General features: G+C 34.7%; 1 pseudogene; it reads left to right on the top strand.

Moving 5' to 3' along the window:
• Nucleotides 1-5,003: 5,003 nt before the first annotated feature.
• LOC111435900 lies at nucleotides 5,004-7,155 on the top strand (annotated as a pseudogene).
• Nucleotides 7,156-22,105: the final 14,950 nt, after the last annotated feature.

The following is a 22,105-nucleotide window of genomic DNA, read 5'->3' as shown; positions in this document are numbered from 1 at the left end:
CATGGGTGACGTCACTAATTAGGTTTAGAAAATTAGGGCGTTACAAATCATATTACCCATGTACGCAATGTTTTGACTACTTTAAGAAACCAATGTTTGTATGTAAATTTAAAGAAAGGTAGCTTTTGCATGAAAAAAGTTAATGTATTCTTTATATGGGGAAAAGATCAAGAATTTGCTTTTAACACTTTGAAAGCAAAATTGAGTTCTGCTCCCTTACTTGCATTACCTAATTTTGAGTCAATTTTTGAAATTGAATGTGATGCTAGTGGAGTAGGGATAGGTACTGTATTAATGTTCTTTAGTGAGAAGTTGACTGGTGCGTCTGTGAGGTATCCAACTTATGACAAAGAGCTTTATGCTTTGGTTCTTGCATTGCAAACTTGGCAACATTATCTTTGGCCTAAGGAGTTCGTTATTCATACAGATGAAAGTTTAAAACATTTGAGAGCACAAAATAAACTCAACAGACGACATGCTAAGTGGTTAGAATTTATCGAAACATTCCCTTACTTCATAAAATATAAACAAGGTAAGGAGAACATTGTTGCAGATGCTTTATCACGAAGGTATGTCCTCCTCAATACTTTGAATGCTAAGTTGTTGGGTTTTGAACACAAAGGATTTGTATCAACATGACATGTTATTTGCTCCTTTTGTTGAATCTTGTGAAAAAGGATTCATTGTGGATAATTACTTGTTGGATAGATTTTTGTTTCGAAAAGGCAAACTTTGCATACCATCTTGTTCCATACGTGAGCTACTTGTGAGGGAAGTTCATGGAGGTGGTTTAATGGCACACCATGGAGTTTCTAAAACTTATGATATGCTCTTTAAACATTTTTTTTGGCCTAAAATGAGACATGATGTTCATAAAGTTTGTGTTCGTTGCATAACATGTAAACAAGCTAAGTCTAGGCTACAACCACATGGTTTATACTCCCCATTACTTGTTCCTAATGGTCCTTGGATTGATATATCAATAGATTTTGTTTTAGGTTTACGTAGGACTAGGAAAGGTTATGATAGCATATTTGTTGTGGTTGATCGATTTAGTAAATGGTTCATTTTATTCCTTGTCACAAAACTGATGACGCAAAACATATTGCTTACTTGTTCTTTAGGGAAGTTGTACGATTGTATGGCATTCCTAAAAGCATCCTTAGGGATCGTGATGTTAAATTTTTAAACCACTTTTGGCATGTTTTATGGGGTAAGTTAGGAACTAAGCTAGTATATTCAACTATTTGTCATCCTCAAATGATGGACAAACTGAAGTTGTTAACAGAACCATGACAACTATGCTTAGGGCTATTATTGATAAGAATCTTGAGACTTTGAGGATTGTTTGCCATTTATAGAATTTGCATATAATAGGGTTGTTCGTAACACTACTACATGTACACCTTTTAAAATTGTTTATGGTTTTAATCCTTTAACCCTTATTGACTTGTTACCTATACCATCAAAAGAGTTCGTGAATTTTGATGCAAATGCCAAGGTGGAGTTTATTCATAAACTGCACAAGCATGTAAAAGAACAAATTGAGAAGCAAAATTCCAAGGTTGCCACCCTAATTAATAAAGGACGCAAGATTGTCATCTTCAAGCCAAGGGATTGGGTTTGGGTGCATTTCCAAAAAGAAAGATTTCCTACTCAAAGAAAATCTAAGCTTTTACCACAAGGAGATGAACCTTTTCAAATTCTTGAGCGTATCAACGACAATGCTTATAAAATTGATTTACCAGGTAAGTACGGTATAAGTGCAACTTTTAATGTTGTTGATTTGAGTCCTTTTGATGTAGGTGATGGCTGGGATTCGAGGACGAATCCTTCTCAAGAGGGGGAGAATAATATGAACCACGACCAAGGAATTTTCATACCTCAAGGTCCAATTACAAGGATGAGAGCCAGGAAGCTACAACAATCCTTATACACTTATATTCAAGCTATGGTGAGCTCATTAAAGGAAATTCTAGAAGACGTTGGAGACCTCCCTTATATGTTGTGCAAAGTTGAGCTTCAAGAAAGAGATGAATTAAATGCACTTTAAATTGCGTTTAATGCACTTAGTTGAATTTATGAAACTAGTCCAAGGATGATTAATAAGCACATTTCATTCATTGCACTATTTAATTATAATTTAAATATTTGTTTGTCATGTTTAAGCTAGTTTTAAATATAGAAGTTAAGGTTACCCAGGTTACCATATTCCACAGTTAACTAGCCATTTTAATACGGAGGTTATGAGTATTTCTCATTTACTAGCTCATTTAATTTGGGAGTTATGTATCACATTAGTTAAGGTTGCTATATAAAACCTTATTTTCTTTGATTAGGGACATCAGATTTTGGAATTAAGAATAAAATTTCTAGAATAACTCATGGATGTTACTACGATGGGTTCATAAGTTACAGAATGCGTCAAGCAAATAAGAAATACATAAAATGTTGAGAACCTGAGGAAAATACCACACAAGCTCTACAACTACCAAGATAAGATATTACACTTCATGCCCTAAAGTTTTCATGATATGTAAGAAGGCCCGAAAATACTCTAATCATGTCCAATGTGACCCAAGACCTCCCACCACACGATTCTTTTAGAGGCCCATGTTTTCCTCCTCTAGGTGGAATGCCCTGCACCATATTAGTAGGATGTCATGTTTGACCTCATATTTCTCTCACCTAGATGAGATGCCTTGCAACATGTTAGGGGTACTTTATTCACGATTTGCAGGATGCCATGTTCATGTTTTGCATCGTTCATGTGACATTTTTGGTCTTTCATGGGGATTTATGGCCACATTAAGGACAACTACAAGAAGAGAGTAAATTACCTTAGCCATGAATCAAGAACCTCCTAAGATCTCCCACCATACAACATGTTCATGACTCAAAACTACACTGCTTGGAACATGTGAAGCCTTGAGCATAGATAATCAGACTATGTTGCTTGGAACGTATAAAGCCTTGGGCATAGACATACAAAGACCATGACACATGATGATAATTGTATTTAAATTCTTAGACATAAGTTAGTATAGGACATTTTTCAATTTTAATATTTATTTTGTTTTATTTAATATTTCGTTATGTTGCATTAAAGACTTTTCAAAACATGTAAGTCCATAACAATGTTTTATTTAATTTATATATTTTTATTTATATTATTTTAGATTTAATTTGAAATCAAAATGGTGAAATATTATAAAAGAAAATGGACTAGATGATAGAATGAAAACAAGTTGTAATGTTAAAATAAATAGTTTTGTTGATTTAAGAATTTTTTGAACTTATATTTATTCGAATTTTAATTAAATCCTCAACAAAATTTCTGAATCCGGCCTGTGTGGGAATAAATTAAAAAAAAATATATATATATATATTATATTATATTAGCAATATTATTATTCCAATAAAAAAAATACAAAATATATATAGTGTTTAAGAGTTTAATTTTAAAAACTAAAAAAAAAAAATAGTTATCAAAGGAAGTCGTAGCAATGCATAATTCTTTTTTAACCACGTTTTAATTAATGGTTTGAAATGTTACAACTTGGTAGGCCATGATGGAATTAGACTTGTCATTTTTTTTATAGCTGACAACTTGATAGTTCATGAATGAATTTTTATCGAACTGGATTCTTAGTAGGTGACAATATGGTGGGTCACGAAAAAATTAAACTTTGGTAGATTCTTAGTAGGTGGCAATTGTCTTTAAATTGGTTGTCCTTCGTACCTTTCTTTTTCTTTTTCTTTTTTATTTTTTATTTTTTATTTTTTATTTTTTATGAAAACATGAATAAAAACAAGTAGTGTATTAGTATTAGTATTGTTCCAATTAACTTCGTTTCACATTTGATTTGGATTTTCTCGGGAAGGTATATAATTCTACTTTCTTAAATTTATTTTCTTTCATCAATATACTCAAATTTTTTAATGAGGATAATAATAAATCAAGAATATTCGAGCTTTAAAAATATCTCTTAATTTTTTAATATTTTCTTAATACTCTTAAAAGTTTAAATTTTTTTAAAATATGTCCTTATAATTAAGAATTATTCTTTTTTACTCTCCCATTCACGAGAAATAAATGTTTTAAATGTAACAATTTGGTGTAGACCATAGTAGAATTGGACTTATTCGACATTTCTTTTCAAGTAATAGACACAATGGTAATGGTAGGACAGGAAGGAATTGTCATCTTCCATCGTACCTTATTTTCTCCTAATAAAATAAACATATAATAATTACGCATGCAATCATTTTGGCCAAGGAAGACGTTCATGTACTTTTTTTATTTTATTTTATTATTATTTTTTTTGTAAGCATCGAGTATAAATGATAACCTAATTTTAAAAAAAATACCAACAACAAAACACAAATAAGAAAAATAAAATTAAAATCAGATTAATAGTTATGATATATAAAATTTATTAATTTGGAATTTAAAATTTATTACTAATGGAAATGTTGCAGGTATTAATTGATTTTTTTTTTAATTAGAAAATTCACAAATTTTTTGGACTCGCAAAATACCACACATTTATGTGATAAGAATTGTTCAATTAACAATACATGTACCATAAAACTTCTAAAAATATGTACTCTTAATGTTCAATATTGTTCATCGATGCATTGAAACTCATTCGATAATGAAGTTACCCTAATTTCTCCCTCTTCTCTTAAAATGAAATGATTCTCTTGTTTCTGCTTCATCTATGAAGAGACAAAATACTACTGAAGTCAGTCGTCCTATTGCAAACTTTCATCCAAACATATGGAAGGACCATTTCCTTTCCTTGCCATTTGAAGCAATGGTAAATCAATCGTCTATGTTCATGAATTATAGTATAATCATACTTATTTGTTTATTATATTAAACTTTTAGTTTTTTTTTTTTTTTTTTTTTTTTTTTTTTTGTTTTTTGACTTCTTTGTTTTTAATTTCATAATATAAATGTTGAGATGGAGGAACAAGCTAAATAGTTGAAAGGAGAAGTAAAAAAGATGTTAATGATTTCTAATAGAAATCCTTTTAAGATACTAAGTTTGGTTGATTCAATTCAACGGTTAAACGTATCTTATCATTTTGAAAATGAGATCGATCAAATCTTAGAAAAAATATATGCAAACTATAGAGACTTCACAAGTATTGATGGCGATGAGGATCTTCACGATGTTTCTCTTCTATTTCGACTATTTAGACAACAAGGTTATAAAATTCCATGTGGTAAGTTTATTCATATATAACTCTTAAACTATTGTATTATAATCATTTGCAACACATGAGATAATAAAATTTATATATCGGGACTTTGAAAGCTATTGTAGATAAACAACGTTGTTTAAGAAGTAAAAGCTCAGGAACTTATGGTTCTTTTTGTGCACACGAATTTGGAGCAGACATATTCACAAAATTTATAGAAAGTAATGGAAAGTTCAAAGAATCACTAGCGGAGGATGCAAGAGGAATTTTAAGTCTATATGAAGCAGCAAATATGAGGTGCATGGAGAAGATGTCCTCGAGGAAGCTCTTAATTTTAGTGTCAAACATCTCAAAAATATTATTGCCAACTCAAATCCTAAATTTGCTGAGGAAATTGGGAGTGCCTTGAAATGGCCACTAAGAAAAGCCCTTCCAAGATTAAAGGCAAGAGAGTACATATCCATGTACCAAGAAGATCCTTCCCATTCTCCAAGGTTGCTGGCTTTTTCAAAACTGAATTTCAATCTATATTTTTTTCTATATAGATTTGGATTGGTTGGTACTATTTTATTTTAAATTGTAGGCACTTTCTCCTCTACAAATAGTATTTGCTTCTTATTTACATATTTTATATTTTATAGGTGGTGGAAAGATTTGAACGTCCAAACAAATTTTCCTTATGCAAGAGATAGAATTGTTGAGTGCTACTTTTGGACATTGGGTGCATACTTTGAACCTCAGTTCAATGTTGGAAGGAAAATATTGACCAAAATAATCGCCATTGTTTCAATTTTAGATGATACATATGATGCCTATGGAACATTTGAAGAACTCCAAACCTTCACTCAAACAATTCAAAGGTATTTGGCAAAGATCTTAGCCTTAAAAGCTTGACCTACCTATCAATAAATTTATTGTTTATCTTTAAAAATAAAATACAAATATTTTTTAAAAATTGTTTTTTCAATATTTCAAATTTAGATAGAGTTTTAATACTATTTTTAGAAATAGAAAGTAAAAACAAGACACTTTTTCATCTTTTGAAATGAAACTTTTTATGAATAATGATGTTATTGAATTTTCAGATGGAATATATGCATGATTGATATACTTCCCGAGTACATGAAACCTTTATATATAGCAATGTTAAATCTTTACAAAGAAATTAGCGATGAAATAGGAAAGGAGGAAAGTTCGCCCCATATTCATATGGTGAAAGAAGAAGTAAGCTTTCTCTTTGTCTCTCTCCTCTATCTTCTTGCCTTTAGTTTTATACATATAAATAAAGAGTTACAGGTTCTCATTTATTTTTACAGATAAAAAAGCTAGCCGAATCCTACTTCAAACAAGCTAAATGGTTAAACAAAAATTACAAACCAAAATTTAAAGAATACATGGAATGTGGATTATATAGCTCGAGTTATTTCTTGATTACAAGCGTTTCACTCATTGGTATGGGTGACATAGTAACAAATGAGGTAATTGAATGGTTTTCTAGAGGACCTAAAGTTATTAAAGCACATCAATACTTGGCAGACTCATGGATGACCTCGTTTCTCACAAGGTATATATTGTTTACTATTCTTGGAAAGCCGCACAAATAAAGTTGAATGTTTTTAAAGTAAACTGCATTTACTTGTTTTTCTGTTTCAGTTTGAACAACAAAGGGAACATGTTGCTTCAGCGGTTGAATGTTACATGGAACAATATGGTTGTTCAGAGGAAGAAGCTTGTGTTGAACTTCATAAGCAAGTGGTTGATGCATGGAAGGACATAAATGAAGCATGTCTTCATCCAATCGATGTTCCAATGCCTATTCTCATGCGAGTCGTGAACGTTTGCGGAGTTCTGAAAGTGATGTATTTTGATGAGGATGGATATACAAATGCAAATGGGCGAACAAAATTTTTTATCGAATCTCTTCTCATCAATCCAATACCTTGATGAAAATCCTTGATGAATATATTTTAGATTTGTGAGACTTAAAATTTAAACCTAAAATAAGTCCTTTATCTTGATGGTGAGAGTGTCTTAGCCACTCCTTGAGCCTCTTTTGTCCCTTTTGTTGTATTTTCTTCTTATTTTGTATCCATACAAGCAATTCAATTTGGTCAAATATAAAAAACTATAATAATAATAACAAATCTACAGCCTCTCATCTCTCATCTCTCATCTAGTAGTCAATTTTAGTTTCAATACCAAATTAACGTCCTAAGAAGTTTTAGCCACAAACTATCCATGACTTTAACCCTCCTCTCCTTTAACTTTCACAGATTTTCCTAATTTTTTACAATTTTATTTTATATTCCTCATCTTCAAATTTAGTCTCTAAGCTTCTCAACAAAATATTAGAATTTAGATTTTAAAAGATTTTTTTGTATTTAATACATCGTTGGAATTGAGTGTTACAAAAAGAGATCGGGTTAAAACTACTTAGGACAAATTTCCCTAATTAAGTTCTAGAAGACCAGTTTTGATGGAGAATCAAATTCGAGCTCTAAAGACAAATTTATCCTCCAGCTTACGAGTAAGTTTTTCTTTGGTTTTTGAAAATTTAAAAATTCTCTCCTAAGATTATGAAATAAAACCAAATGGATTAACTTTATGAGACTAATGAAATATTTTTCATGAAAGAATCGAGAATTGATGAGGTATGGATTAGCCTGATCATTAAGTTGACTTTTCTAACGGTGGAGAAGTAAAAAGGAAATGAATTCTAGGTTTCCAATAGGTGAGTGAACCTTATTCCCCAATTTTTATCTCCTACCGTTTACCAAATTGCATGAAACTAATTCATACACCTTCATAGACGTTCACGCTTAAAGTTTGATGAAGAAACAAACTCAACCGAACCACTGTATGAATGTTGGAGCTTAAAGTTTAAGGGCGGGCAATTCAAGTTTTCAAATAAGAGAGGTAAGGCAACAAATTTTTCTTCTATTTTGAGAACGAACATGATGACGTGGCGTTGAACCTGTCATGCCCTGGTTTTTCTAATCTTACCTCGATTTTAAGCCAAAGTAACATTTTTAATGGTTGTTCTTGCAAAAATTCTAACAATTCTAGAAATCTAACACAATCAAAGAAATATTGAAGAAAATTTGTAGAATTTTGAGTTTGGAAAGGACTTAAAACGAACATGATCGAGTAAGTAAGTAGTCATCCTAATATTTTCTTAAGAAATATTTGTAGGAATTGATTGAATAGACCTAGAAAATTAAGTTTACTAATTATAAAGTGAATATGAAAAGATTAAATTAAGGGCTACATTTTATGGAAATCAATTGGACATTTTACTTGGTAAACACCTAATACAACCTAAAATCGGGTAAATCATGAAACTAACCCATTACATGATATTTATTGCGCATGAAATTTTATAGCGTGGCATAATATCATTCATTTATAATTCACGAGAAATTTGAAGGTTATAGGAGTATGTTAGGACATAAACCAATGATAAAGTTAAAAATGACGAAAGTTGACGAAAGTTATAGAAGTATTGATCTAATGAATTTTGAATGACACCAAAATTTACATGATACCTATTGTTAGTACAAATGAATTATGCCTGACCTTAAAGATGATTATGCATGACCTTAAGATGATTTAGCATGACAATGACCTACGTACTTTGAAATAAACCCTTTTGAATAAAGTACAACGTTGTATGTTTAGGTTGTGCCTCACGATTAGAGTCAAAACCATGAACCTAAGAACTTATGTCTTTGCTCGAAGGATATAGCCAAGGCAAGTAAGCTGAATCAAAAAAAAAAAAAAAAATTATGACCCTGAGTCTAATAGGATGCCGAAAAGTCTAGGTAATGTTCTACCTATCTTTGTATTGTACCTTAAGTCACCCTAAATCTCTTATTTATGTGATACATCATGATATTATATTTTCATGATCTAGGTGGGATATCCTATTTAAACTTATAATAGAATTTCATTTTTTTGCCGGATGGTAAACTCAGACTATGTTATGGGGGATGTAGGAAGATGTCAGAGCCACTACTGACTGAATCTAGATTTTAAATTCCGAACATAGAATTTTTTCAGGTTCATGTTGTTTACTGATCATATAACAACCCTAGATTTCTACTTATCTTAAAGTTGTTACTAAAAGACAATTTTATGTGAAAATAATTCATTCAAAATTTTATAATAAAAACATAACTTTGGTCTTACACATTTTCTAGGACTTTTAAGTAAAATCATAAAAACCCTATACTAATAGCTACTAAATGGAAATGATACTAACCTATCGATAAGGAAACCCTAATCCAGACGTACAGCATCCCTATTGGTTGATGAATAAGCTCTTGTCATGAGAGGATTTGCATAGTTCGCTCAGTTCCACCTGAACCTCTGTGTAGTTCGACTGGGTTTTTTGTCCCATTCTTAGTGCAGTACTTGGCAATGTGGCTTTCACGATTCACATCCAGAATAGGCCCTAGATCTGGCCATACATCTACCTCAGTGTTGTTTCCCACATTCATGATACAGTGGTTTCTCAGCCTCTTGGACCCTTCCTTGGTCTTTGGGGTACCTATCCTCATGTCTAGGAGGGCATCTTTCAGCATATGGGACCTTCGCGTTGGTGGACGGTGGTCTAAGTCCCTCGGTTCGTATGGTCACTTTCCTCTGACAATAACTGTAACGACTCGAAATTTTCTACTTAATTTAAGGTCGCTACCGTATACATATCCTAAACATTGAATGCGGAAGACTTCATTTAAATTCCATAAAATATAACCTTTATCTTAAAACACAGTCATAGACTTACGTGTTTCAAAAACATCTTTAAAACGACACAACAAAAGACTAAATAAAATAAATAAATGTTAAGTTAAAAACATTCTATTCTAGCATAAGTCTAAGAAAATAAATACCACTATCCTATGCATGTGCCATGGTCTCGAGTAGCGATTATGTTGTCAGCTGTATAGGAATGCCTTGCCTTAACTTGAAAAATGTAGTAGCACATGGCTTGAGTATTTAAAGAAATACTCAGTAAGTGACCCCACTATTGGAGTTAAATGCAAGAACATGCGAATGCAATGACAGGACCAATTCTTTCAATCTATTTTCTTACGGTGCTGTCCTAACAGGTAATTTGGACGTGTACCATATACTCTACACACAGCCCATACATGCGAGTATGGGCTCACTAGTCAATTCGCATACCACCGGGCCACTTTCCTTGTCGGGCGAGTATACTTTGGGAGCTCCTTAGGCCGGACACCCGTTAGAACTAGTAACCGCCACGACAGCGCTATGCAAAACATAACGATCGTTGTCCTGCCATTGGATGTACGCATCCGTACCCTCGTGATGGAATATGGGTATCCCCCAAATGTATGACCACACATAATGCATGAGGTCTCCAATATTTCTACTTTTATCATTAATGAATATAACCTCGCTATCATCTTTCATGCTTAACATGTCATTTCTCATTTTTTAGTCTATGTATCATACATAATCCTAACGGGGTTACATTTCATTTCATTTATCGTGATATCATGTCATTCATAACATGCTATATACATACAATTTAGAAAACATAACATAACGCTCCATGCTTTTATAACATGACATTTCATAACATGTAATTCATACAACAATTACCTCAATGGTCACACAAAACAATCTAAACATAACACATCACATCACAATATATCGTATAATAAATATGTCATATCGTAAACACTTCGTGGTCATATCGTTTCCTAACTTATCATAGCCTTAACATTCAACCTATCACAGTCATATCGTTATGTGAATGTACCTTAGTCATATCATCACAGGAACGTATCCTAACGCTATTGTTCTATCAATCTATCACAAACCTATCCCTTTCTACCCATATCCTAACCATATTTTTTCATCAATCTCTCCTATCCATAGCACTCCGGTATGTAACTTAACCTTAATGTTTCATGAACGTATCTTACTCCTATCGTTACATTTCGTTTTGTGCATCCTTCTCGTATCCTATCTCAAACATATCCTTGGACACATCGTACCACAATTATTATCATACAATTCACATATTATAACATAACATAAACATAATATAAGCATACTGATTCACAGATAATTCACACATATCAGTATATATGACACGTGCAGAACCACAAACACGTGTCAACATCAAATATAACCATGCTTATAGTAAGGTCACTTACCTGGTTAGCTTAAGTTGTTGTCATGAATATATCATTAATGAAAGTTCGATTTTGTCCTTTGAAATCCAAGTCAATCTATGTGAGCCCATGACATCAGTTTCAATCTTGAACTCTATAAAATTATTTCTCTCATTTACATTGGTCCATTGTTAAAAGTCTTGAAATGCTATACATGTATGATTATATTTTTATTAAAAATCTTATTTTCCATGGTTACTGGTGTATGAAAAAGTAGATAGAGTTTGCTTTATACTACTCTCTGTATTTACCTTTCTCTCTATATTTAGTTTGTGGTTTTTAATTCTTGAATCTTCCTTTTTTTTTCCTGTGTTTCTGTGGATCCTTGTTTCTAAATCTTTCTTTGTCTGAGTGTTTCTATTCACAAATTTTAATCTAATATGACTAATCTGATATAATTGACTAGAATTCATAGAATTCATATAAATCATTAACATTTAGTTTCTAACTCAAACTAAACTATTGTAATAATTTAATGAAGTTCTAATTCTAATTGGTTGTGATATTTTAAAAAAAATAGGAAGAAAGAAAATGAAAATTTAATATATACTTTATTGATCAGATCTATCTTCACTTAAATATCCATTGAATCTCAACTTGCTAAAAGTCATTCTCATTTTCTTTTTTTCTCAAGGAAATTTGACAATTGTTGTTTTTTTTTTTTTTGTTTCTTTTTGCCGTAACTATTACTTTGTGGTGTAAGGATGGGTTGAAGAGAGATAATCGTAGGGAGGGATGACATGTTAGTAGAGAGGAGGGAGGAAAAGTTATTTCTTTTTATTTATTTATTTATTATTATTTTTTTTAACTTTTTTTTTTTATTTTATTTTTTTATTTGTATATTTATTTCATTATTTATGATTTTATTTATTTATTTATTTTTATTTTTATTTTTTTTTGGGCTATTACAATAACCATTCATTCCTAGCGTACTTCATCTTTGAGTCCAAACCTATAACTATTTTTAATGTGTCTTCTTAGGTGATCGGGTCTATGTTTTCCATCATGTGGCAGATCGTTGAGTCTAAACCTATAACAAAATTCACAGTCATTTTTTGATGGGTGTCCACTAGTGAAGGCGTGAACCTCTTCAACCTCATGAATTCATGGGTCTAACTATCTAGAGAATGTCCACCCTGTGTTAGGTGGATGAACTCATATTGCTTCTTGAGTCGGGCTACCTTTGGATTGTATTGTGTTAATGTAATGACCCTAAATTTCTACATACTCAGAGTCGCTACTAACGTCTCATGCTCATCTCTGATGAGGAAATATAACTCTTAAAAGAAATCTTTAATATAAATGTCGAAAACATTTAAAACAACCTATTCTCTAGAAAACAGAGTCGTGGTCTTACGTGTTTAAATACGAAATTAAAAAAAATATATATATATAAAATAATTTAAAATAATGAAATGCAAAACAACTTATTCTAACATAAATGACTGAATTTAAATATGTGTCTACCCTATGATTGTGTCACAGTCTCTACTCGCTATGTCGCTGTCGTCCGTACAAGTGCGTCTTGCCTTTACCTGAAAAATGACGTGGCACACGGCCTAAGTATTTCAAACAATACTTAGTAAGTGGCCCCACTATAAGGGCCATGCAAACGCAAACACATGTAGTCGTGATTTAGGGACATATCTCTAGCTCATCTAGGGGTAGCCTCAAGTCTCAAACAAATTGCATGTGTAGTGCTTCCCTACACACGACCCACACGTGCGAGTGTGAATCTCCAGGGCACTCGCACACCCCTTGGACCCTCTAGTCAAGCTAATCTGTCTCGACGTTTGAAGGTCAGCGGAACCCCATAGTGTCATGCACCTCATGAACACTCTGCTAGTCATATTGTGCGCATTCGAACTCATCATCATACTTTGCGCGTCCGCATTCATCATATTTAGGGGAAGTAGCCCTATGCTTATGAAATAAAATATGCATGAGGTCTCTCTAAATCCCATCATAACATCTCTTTTGACATAATCCTCTATTCTCATCTCTTGTTACTCTAGGCAACACATACTCGTAGATATTTATATTAATATCATTTTCGTGCTCTTAGGGTTGTGTCCTATGTCGATCTATTTACATGATGCAATATAGCACTCATCATCATACAACATGCTAAATATGAAAAACATCGACAAATATCATGCAATCATCATATTCATTATATCGCACAAAGTGCATCAAGGAATATCAAGTATATCAAAATATACATATATTACGCACATCATCATACTATCTCAAACATTATAACTCATACATCATCATATACTAGTATACGACATCATACGACACCGCTCATCCATCATCATAACTCATACATCATCCTGGATCATACATCATCATATACTAGTACAAGACATCATACGATACAACTCATACATCATCATAATTTATACAATTTTTAGTCTATCTTATAGTAAAACCACTTACGTGATTAGCTTAAATTGTTCTCAGTTCCATCAATATTATGTACTTTTTTGACCTCTTTATTTCTTTTGTTTCATGGTTTAATTCTATTATATGAATCTTCCTTTTTTTTTTCTTTCTGGATGTATTTATTCTTCTTTTTGTATCCCCTTAGCGAATCTTCCATTTTTTTATTTCTATTTGTATCTTCTTTCTTTCCCATCTACCCTCTATTTTGCTTAATTTTATTCACCTATATTATTGGTCAATTTTTAATCCATTCTCCAATGGAATAGACAATAAAAGACTTAGATTTTTTCTTCTAACTTGCCAATAAACTTTTCTCTCTTTCCTCATGTTAAACCTGTTTTCCTTTTTCTCTCTAAGTAAATATGACCAGATCTCTCTTCAAGTAAATCTATTGTGAAGGCTATTTTCTTTTTTTTTTTCTCAAATATGAAATATATATATTTTTTTTCTATTTCTTTCCTTTTACTGGATATGTGACATTGTGTTGGGTGGGTTGAGGAGAGATAATTGAGATAGGGATGAGAGGTCAGTAGAGAAAGGTGTGGAAAGGGTTAGTGGAGAAATAATTTTGTTTATTTATTTGGGCCAGTACGGTTAAGAATGTCTCCTTGAACAATGTCCATGCTATAAAACTCCCATCAGATCTTAGAATTTTTCTATTGTCTATCTACCGTAATTTTGCGTCATTCACGGTGAATGTGAATCACAGGACACTTTAGGAGATCTAGGCATTCCATTAACAGAAATATCGTCTCCATTGGTGAAATCCACATATGGGCTTTAGTTGGGTTTCCCATGGTCCCATTGAAATTGCGCAGGTCATACTACTTGAAGTCTCGTAAATATCTCGCTCCTCGGGTGAGCTATTGGGTTGTTAAGTAACCATCATCATTTGCATCATAACCTAGAACGATTCCCACATTAAGCTGGTAGTGGGATCTATTTCCATAGCTGGGGCTACTACTGGTGGCACAGCTTGAGGTGGCATAACTGCATCCGTCCTAGTTACTGAACTTTAATGAGGTGGGCTCTATTCACCCCCACCTCTTCCTCTACCTCTGGGAATCGTCACCTTCCTCTTCGTTCTCATTCACGTCCTCTAGGTGAAATGGTTCTAGAAACCAACATAACTTTAGTTAAGTCAATTGCTTTCTAGTATTAAGTCTATTGAGTTAGAGTGATGTCATTGGACTCACTAATCCCTCCTAGCTTAAGTAGTTCCCAGGAATCAGATATTCAAGGAAGTTTCCAAATATTTGTTATAATAGTGCTCATATCGATTATAGGAGGCTAATCAGAGACAAAAAGGACAATTAGATGAACCCTTATGCCAACTTGATATCAAAGTGAGCATGTTGAGGCCACAAAAAGATTTAGTCAATGGAAAACATGCGAGAATTTCGTCGAGAAGCCAAAATTCTCGTTCCAACCTTTCAGCCACGCCTTCTCGACCCCCACGCTGCGCCAAACGTTGACACATTAAACCGTGGTAATGATCAAATTTCTGATGAGTACACCGTTGACACATTAAATCGTGGTAATGATCAATAGAGGCCTATTCCAGCGTGAGAATTAACAGCCATCAAGTATGTATACATAGAGGGTAAGCAAATGCTCCTTCACACAACCATTGGACTATTTATACGTCATCGGCGGGGAGAAACTTGCAGTGAAGTTCATTACACATGCTCGTAGCATGTCTCCTAGAATTTGATATAAATGCTCCATTTGACCATTCGTTTACGGATGGAAGGCAGTGCTAAAGTCGAGACAAGTACCCAATACGTTTTGGAGTCCTCATCAAAATGCCGATGTAAAGTAGGGGTCTCTATTCGACACTATTGATACTGGAACTTGATGTAACCTCACGTTTCCTTCACATAAAATTGAGCCCAGTCGTCCACTGTATATGTCTTCTTGCCCAGTAGGAAGTGGGTCGACTTTGTTAATCTGTTGACAATTATCTAGATTATTGTATAGCCTTTCAGTGTCCTAGGTAAACCCACTATGAAAACCATTTTTCCACTTCCACTCTGGTATACTTAAAGATTGCAATAATCCTGCCATCTTTTACCCAGGAGCTTTTACATGTTGGCACACCAGACATCTACTCACGAATTCTGCTATATACTTTTTCATACTTCACAACAAGTAATGCTGTTTAAGGTCTTGGTACAACTTGGTGCCGCCAGGATCTATAGACAATTGGTGAGTTGTGTGCCTCAATCAATATCTCATTTCTTAATTCTTCCATCACTACTGGGACACATAGTCTTCCTTGACATAGTAGTCCACCATATGATGATTTGGAAAAACTATCCATTAATCCCACTATTAGCTGACTCAATATCTTATTTAGGCTGGAGTTCTCTTATCTGGAGTCAATAATCTTTTTTCTGAGCGTGGGCTGCACTTTGAGTCGAGTCATCTGTGCTATGACTCCCTCAGTTACTACAGCTATGTCAGCTCGCTTGAAATCGGCTTGTACTCGTTGCTCTCTAGTGATGACGGTCGACGAGTGTGGCGTTTTATAAATTAGTTTGTATGCGACCACGTTTTTCTTTCCAGAGTGACACTGGATATCTATATCGTAGTCCTTCACAAATCTCATCCATATTTTTTGCCTCATGTTCAATTCTTTATAGGTGAAGAAGTATTTTAGGCTCTTCTCCGATGTAGATTTGGGTCTACTCAAGAAGGCATCTACTCACGAATTCTGCTATAAAGGTAGTTTCGTCAAATCTTTAATTTGAACACTACTGCGGCCAATTCTAGGTCATGTGTGGGATAATTTTTTTTCATATTCCTTCAGTTGGTGTGACGCGTGCACAACAACCTTACTGTGTTACATCAATGCACACCCTAATCCCTTCTTTGAAGCATCGCTGTAGATTATGTATCCCTCTAAGCTTTCTGGCACTATGAGCACTAGAGCTGACACTAGTCTTTCTTTTAAGTCTTAGAAGCTAGCCTCACATGCATCATTTCATACGAAATGTACGCCTTTCCTGTCAACTGTGTAAGAGGTGAGCCTATTCTAGCGAAATCTTGTACAAACCTTCGATAGTAGACTTCTAGCCCTAGCAAACTTCTTACCTTAATAACTGTAGTTTGGCGTTTCCACTTAGTGACAACTTCTATCTTAGTGGGGTCTCCTGAAATCATGTCCTTTGACACCACGTTTCCTAAGAATGAGACTATTCGTAGCCAAAATTCACATTTAGAGAACGTTTCATCTAACTTGTTCTCTCTCAAGATAGTTAGGACTTTTTAGAGGTGTTCTTGGTGCTCTTGATCCATTCTCGAGTTTATTAGGATGTCATCTATGAACACGATAACAAACGTGTGTAGACATTAGGGCGTTGGTAAGGCCAAATGACATCGCTACAAACTCGTAGTGGCCATATCTTGTTCGAAAGGCTGTTTTAAGTACATTCCCTTCCTTGATCTTAATATGGTGATAACCTGATCAAAGATCTATCTTGGAAAATACCGTCGCCTCTCAGAGTTGGTTAAATGAGTCCTCGTTGCAAAGGAGTGTGTACTTGTTCTTTATCGTTCTCTTCTTTAACTCCCTGTAGTCAATGCATAGGCCCATCAATTCGTCCTTCTTTTTCACAAACAATGTCAGCACACCCCAAAGGGATATAATAGATCGGATGGAACCCTTATTCATTAGGTCTAGTATTTAAGCTTTAAGTTCCTTTAACTCTACTTGAGCTATATGGTATGATGCTTTAGAGATGGGTCCAGTTCTTGGTTAGAAGTTCTATCTCGAAATCTACGGCTTGAAATGGAGGAACTCCTAATAAATTCTCTGGGAACACATCCAAAAATTCGTTCACTATTGGTACTATATCCATTGTCTTCTTTTTTCCTTTCATGTCTACTGCACAAGCTAATATAGTCCACCCTCTTTGTTGTACTAGTCTTTTAGCTTTCATCATCGACACTATCTTTGGGGTGACCCTGATATAGGTTCCCTTAAACTTAAAGTTGGGTCTGGTTGGTGATGAGAATACCACTTCTTTCTTGTGGCAATCTATACCGACATAGTTCTCGGGTAACCAATCCATTCATAGTATGACGACGAAGTTCTTCGTACTCATTACTTTTAGGTTTACGCTTATGGTTCATCCAGCTACTATTACTTGTCCATCTTTTAACCTATTCTCAGTAACTAGATCTAGTATTTATAGATATCACCTGCAATAAGGGTTCTACTGTGAACCCTACTTGACTAAAAAAAGATACGGATATAAAGGAATTCCTAGAACCAAAATCAAATAATGTTAATGCATAATGTCCCAGTATAGATAGTGTACTTGTGACAATGGTGTCTGATATTCCAGCATCCCTGTTGGTGGATGCATATGCTTTTTCCTGCGAGTAGTTTTATACTTTTCACTCGCCACTACCTAAGCCTTTGGGTGGTTCGACTATATTCTCAATACCTTTCCTGATGAAATATTTGGTCATGTGACCCTCACGACCACATCTAAAACATATCCTAGATCCGACCATACATTTACCTAGTATTGTTTTTCGCATTCGCGGCATAGTGGTTTCTCTGGTTCTTGGACCCTTTCTCTCTCTCTAGAGTATCAGTCCATGTATCTAGTTGGGCGTCTTTCAACATATTGAGGCCTATGTGCCGCTAGTTGACGATCTGTCTCCCTTGATTCGTAAGGCCGCTTCCTAATGATAGCGACCGTTTATTTTCGACGTCTTTCCTTTTGAGGCTTTTTCAAAGCTTTGGTTGTTCTCAGTGCCTCCTCATAAGTCTTTGGGTTATAACTTCCACCATGCGGTGGATTTCTGAATCTAAACCGATGAAGAACTTTCTCGTCATTTTCTAATCTTTATCTACAAGGGAGGGCACAAATCTTTTCAATCTCGTGACATTATGAGCATATCTATCCACTGAGTGTCCATCCTGTATTAGGTGAGTGAACTCTTGTTGTTTCTTAAGCTGAGCTCCCTTGGGGTAGTATCTTTCTGGAAAACTTCCTTGAATTGTGTCCATGCTATTACACTTCCATCGGGGGGAGGATTTCTCTGGTGTCCATCCCCCATAACTCTGCATCCTTCTTCAGCAAGAGAGATGCGCAGGGCATTTTTTGATCGTTTGGGCATTCCATCAGTAAAAATATCATCTCCATAGACGATATAAACATATGTGCTTCGATGGGGTCTTTCGTGGTTCCACTGAATATGCGTGGGTCATACTACTTGAAGTCTCATAAATATCTTGCACCTCTGGTGGATTGCAAGTTGTTGGCTTGTTGGGTGGCTACCATAGTGTGCATCATAGCTGGGAACAATTCCTATATCAGGGTTGTAGTTGGATCAATATGAACTAATTTGAGACCAAACCCGTGGTCCAGTCGAACCGGCATGCAGCGCAAGTACTTGTGACCCAGCCCAGTAATCCGAGGCCCAAAAATCAGTCCGTCCAGTAACCCTAAACCCATTTCAGCCCAGCAAACCAAGGCCCGAACTTAGCCTGCGGCCCAGCCCACGAACCAAAGCCAGCGGCCCACTACCGCCAACGACCTGAACTGGCCTCAACCCGATGCCACTTGCACGACGTGCCATATTGTACTGCTGCCACTTGGCATTCAATGGCGTAGGCGCTCCTTCAGCTTAAACACCTCGCACCCCCTCCGACGATGCTCCAATAGCTTCTCCGGTTGCTACTCGGGTTTCCACTGTTTCAACCCTTTTAAACCCGTTTTTGGCCCTGATTAAGGTAATTAAGGTCTTTTTAGAGTCATATTTCATGTTTATTAAATTATTATTAATTTAATTGTAAAATACTAACGGAAGGTGACAAACGGTGTGATAGGAAATAAACTCTGGCAACGTTTGAAGCAACTCTCAAGGAACGGGAGCATACGTTTAGCTAATTAGGGAGTACTTTGGCCAAGGCCAACCACGTAAGTGGCCTCACTATAGGATAGACTAGAAATCGTATGTTTTACGATTATTTATGAGTATGATGATGTATGAGTATGATGTTTGAGCTGTGATGCATGTTATATGTATGTGATTTATGTTTCGATGCATGACGTATATGTTATGTTTGATGCACTTGATGACTTTATGATGAGTATGATGTATGCATGACATTTTCCTTAATATGATGATGTTTTCCATATTGAGTATGTTATATGATGATGATTTCCATATTGCATCATGTCGTTAGATCGACATAGGACACAACCCTAAGAACATGAAAATGATATTAATATAAATATCCACGACCATGTGTTACATAGTGTAACAAAGAGATGAGACTAGAGTGTTGTGTCAGAAGAGACGTTAAGATGGGATTTAGAGGGACCAAATGCATGTTGTATGTTCATAAGCATACGACTACTTCCCCCAAAGATGATGAGTGCAAACGCACACAGTATGGTGATGAGGGTGTTCATGAGGCACTGACACCAAGGGTTCCACTGACCTACGGACGTCACTATAGATTAGCTTTGATGGTGTTAATCTAACAAATGCGGAAGCAATTTGGATCTTAGGCACTTTTAGAACATCAATTATTGTAAATAACTAGCATGTTCATAAGTATTAAAACTTAATGAGTTTAAATACTAATCTTTTGTAGTTCAAACTCCTTTTGCCTCACGAACCGGTTTCGAACCACCACTAGTGTCTTCTCCACTATCCTCCGGCCTTAGAACGGGATTGTGGAATCCGGTGAGTGACTAAACTTGGGAGGGATTTTGTATATGTGAAGAGAGTGTTTGTGAGAGGTTTTTCTCAAGGTTTTTCACCAAGATGAAGAAGACCTTCCATGTATCATGATCACTCTATTTAAAGAGTCATGTTTGCATGTTCATGCAAATTTGAGATCACCAAATTTTGACACTTAAAATTCCACTCAAATGTTTTGGATTATGTGGCAAGCATGCATGTTTGAGTTAACCAAATTTTGACACTCAAAATTCCGCTCAAACTTGTGGGGTTTATTTGGCAAACATGCAAGTTTGGTTAAACCAAATTTTGACACCTCAAAATTCCAATAACATGGATTTTTCCATTAGATGAAAGTCAACATTTTGACTTTCTTCATTTTAATTCAACAATTAATTTGAATAATGAATTTCAAATTAAAGTAACATTAAATGATTAATTAAACTATTTAATTAATATTTAATATTAATTCAAATGTCAATCCCAATCAATTCCGACATATAATTGATTAAGATATTTAAATCTTATTTAAATATCTCAGATTCTCTCTTTTTGTTTAATTCGTAAATAAAACAAAATTGCGGTTAAATATATCGTATATATGTAACGCATATTCCCTAATATGAATTCGAACACTTCGAACTCACTCGTCACACTGTTCTATGGTTTAGTCCGATAAGAGCTAGTAGAGGGACCTAATGGACCTATAGATCATGGGCTCCAACGATCTAAGATTAACCGGTTAAACTCATTAACCTGGTTAACCAACATTCATTAACTACTAGGACACTCCACTATAGCCTACTAGTTGCACTCCCCTCACTATAGATATATTTCTGTCCATCTGATATAACCATGATTAGTAAGTCGATCCTTCATAGGTTGTTCGTAACTAGAGCTGGGTCAATTTACCGTTTTACCCCTGAAGTTACTTCTTGTTCCTTATGTCTCACTGATCCTCTAATGAACAATTGGTTTGTGGTCCAACCAGTAAACCGAATCCCTCTCAGGCCAATGAGAGGGTGGGGCCCCTTGTTCAAGACCTGGAGTCCGTGCTTAAGAGAACTACCTTTATTCTATCCCTAAAAGTGGGTAGGAGTGAACTTCGTCTTGCACCCCACGTCCCTGCTATTCACCCAGTCTTACCCCTGAAATGGGAGACCTGTTGAGTCGGCGAACTAGAGCCACTCTCACCCATGCAAATCTAAGGATAATTTCGAATAAACAGGAGTTCATGGTTAGCTCAGGATTAAAACCGAGTTACCTAGGTTATCGAATGAAAAGAAAATCAGTCTCAACAGTAAACGACATTATAAAGTGAGAGTGGTTTTCTTCATGGTCCGATCTTATGCAATACTCATTGCATAGGACGCCCCCACTCACATGTCTCCACATGTACAATTTAGTGATCACATTGTTTATATCATATACAAAAGTGGGCCGCATCCATAGTGTCCCCAGAATAAGGTACTCAGCCTTATCCTTATACTATAGATCATTTTGACTATATACTTGAACTTGATCCC

The sequence above is a fragment of the Cucurbita moschata genome, unplaced genomic scaffold (assembly GCF_002738365.1).
Source record: "Cucurbita moschata cultivar Rifu unplaced genomic scaffold, Cmos_1.0 Cmo_Scf00051, whole genome shotgun sequence".
Classification (NCBI taxonomy): domain Eukaryota; kingdom Viridiplantae; phylum Streptophyta; class Magnoliopsida; order Cucurbitales; family Cucurbitaceae; genus Cucurbita; species Cucurbita moschata.
Note: the sequence above shows the minus strand (reverse complement) of the source record. Positions and strands in the feature narration are given on the sequence as shown.